We start from the raw sequence: 2565 nt of genomic DNA on the forward strand, positions 1-2565 counted from the left end.
TAAATCCTTTTATTGAAACGCCCGTCCATTCTTTCTGTGTAACTTTGCAGAAACTAAGCATGCACAATTGACTGAGTCAAACTGTTATCTATTGTTTCCACGATTCTGAGACATGTTCCGATTCTAAGGGAAACAAAGTTGTCATTTGTATGCGGCTGTCAGAAACTAATCCCTCCTTGTATATTCAAGAAGTTTCTAGTGACCTCTGTCTTAGCTGGCACATGAAGTAATTAAGTTTAATGTACTCGATAGGAGCATACTGACCTTAGTCCTATGCAAAAACTATAGTGTATATTATTCCAATGCGCAGAGCCTATACGGGAAACAGGAAACTACAATGGCTTCAGCTTCTTGTGGAATTGAAAAAGTGAGGAGGTGTCTCTTATATGTAGAAGCAGGTTGTTCCAAACTTTAGGGGTGGTGTAGGAGAAAGCTTGGCCACCTGATTTTGTTTTCCATATGCGTGGGATGTGTGCAAAAAGGAGTCTGGATGAGCAGAGGTGTCTGAAAGGTTTCTGAAAGCAGATTCACTTGTTGAGATATGCTGGGGCAATACTATGTAGTGCTTTTAAAGTGTGGGGGAAGAGTTTGAAATGTGTTTATTTGTGTATAGATTTAACTTTCTTTTTTTTTTCTTTTTTCGTTTTTAAATTTTATTCTGAACTGTCCGGCGTCTACAGAGGAGGCTTAGATTATGCCAATTTTGTTGGCCACATCCAGTGTATCATAGTCAGGAGCTAGACGCACATATGCCTTCTTCTCGCCGTCTGGCCTGATCAGGGTGTTGACCTTGGCAACATCAATATCATAAAGCTTCTTTACAGCCTGTTTGATCTGGTGCTTGTTAGCCTTGACATCCACAATGAATACCAGCGCTTTGTTATCTTCAATCTTCTTCATGGCAGACTCCGTGTTAAGAGGGAACTTGATAATGGCATAATGGTCAAGTTTGTTCCTACGAGGAGCACTCTTCCTGGGATACTTCGGTTGCCTCCTTAACCTCAAGGTCCTCGGCCTCCTGAAAGTGAGGGCTGTCCTAATTTTCTTCTTCTTGTGACTGATTTCACTTTCGACACACAAAAATGTCTTACATATTTCTAGCATTGTCCATCCTTAGAGAGAGTGACTAGTGGCAGGTGGTCAGAGTAGGCCTAGTAAAGTGAAACAACATAAAGACTTACTCTGAGGACGAACACAGTGAAGAAATGTCAAGGGCAATCAAATAATTTGTTGAGATAAACATAACTCAGGAGACACGCCTGGCAGCTTTTTGGATGCTGTGAAGGAAACCAGGACTGGCATAGAAAGTGCCATGTTACGAAGGCATAAAAGTAGGTTTGAGCAGTAAACTCCACCCCCGCCGGTGTTCACAGAGTTTTGCCCACTCATGGAAAATCTCCGTCAACTACTGCATGGCAGAGCTTTTACCTAAGCGGTGCTTGCCAAGGTTAGGCTGGTGAGCGCAAGTGAAAAAAAATCAAGCACTAGACTGTCTCCAGGCATGATTACACAATGCGTGCGATCACAGCTGGTTGCTACTGCTCGCATTAAAATAGCTTACCGAAAGAAGCAGCCCCCTCTGGTGCACTGAGTGGTGCCGTTCACACTGATTGTATAGCATGAGACAGGTTCCCGGTGCCAAAAATCAGCACGAGCAGAGCGATGTACTGAATTCCACTGCTCGCGGGACTCAGCCGAATCTCACTGAGTTTTTAGGTAACTTTGCGGAATTCTGTAGAGTAAAACTGCATGAGTTCCACCCAACAATGTTTATAAGAGACAAAACAATTCATGGATGTCAGCAAACAAAATAGCACATCGAAGGTCTGGGCTTGACAATACGAATTATGGCTCACTATTCAGTAGCTTCTGTGCCTGTTCACATTCTGGATACAATAATTAGGCCTGGACAAAATTACAATTATGCAGAAGTAATCAGAGTAATTTCTGTAAATTCACATTAGTATGTGACATGGAATTAACAAATAATTATGCAATTACCCATGCTCACATAATCTGGGAGACAAAATTCCACAGTGTTATAATATATAGCAAGTGTTTGTTAGTCATATTCTTCTGCAATTAGTGCTATTCCATTTTGGATACTAAGGTGAATGTTGCACTAGGAAAATAGCTCTAAATGCCTGGAGTAATTTGAGTAAAAATCCTACCCCAAGAGCACATTTATTGAGGAAGAGCAGCAGATCATGCTATCTAATCCTGTCCTGCTGCATTTAGCACTATTTCGTAGTGCAGAAATGCACACCTGCATCTATTTTGGACACAAGAGGGCATTTTTGCGCTAGGAAATAGTGCTAAACACAGAATTAGTCTTCACATGTAATTCCTCGTCATCTCACTCAATTCTTAAGTAATTCCAAGTGATTACGCAACACAGAAGGATGATAGATACTTTCACCCAAGTGTTACTAGTGATTCCTAATTCCAGAACTCAAAGTACCATGTAATAAAGGAACCAGAGACGAGATAATTCTGAAGGAGCCTGTGCTGCTCTTCTGACTTCGGTACCGGCGGAATGGTCGTAGCCTGGGTGAATCCAAGTCA

General features: G+C 41.7%; 1 pseudogene; it reads right to left on the minus strand.

Annotated features, from left to right (window-relative positions):
* Positions 1 to 687: 687 nt before the first annotated feature.
* LOC144762881 (large ribosomal subunit protein uL23 pseudogene) lies at positions 688 to 1104 on the minus strand (annotated as a pseudogene).
* Positions 1105 to 2565: the final 1461 nt, after the last annotated feature.

Source organism: Lissotriton helveticus, chromosome 1_1 (genome assembly GCF_964261635.1).
Source record: "Lissotriton helveticus chromosome 1_1, aLisHel1.1, whole genome shotgun sequence".
Taxonomy (NCBI): Eukaryota; Metazoa; Chordata; class Amphibia; order Caudata; family Salamandridae; genus Lissotriton; species Lissotriton helveticus.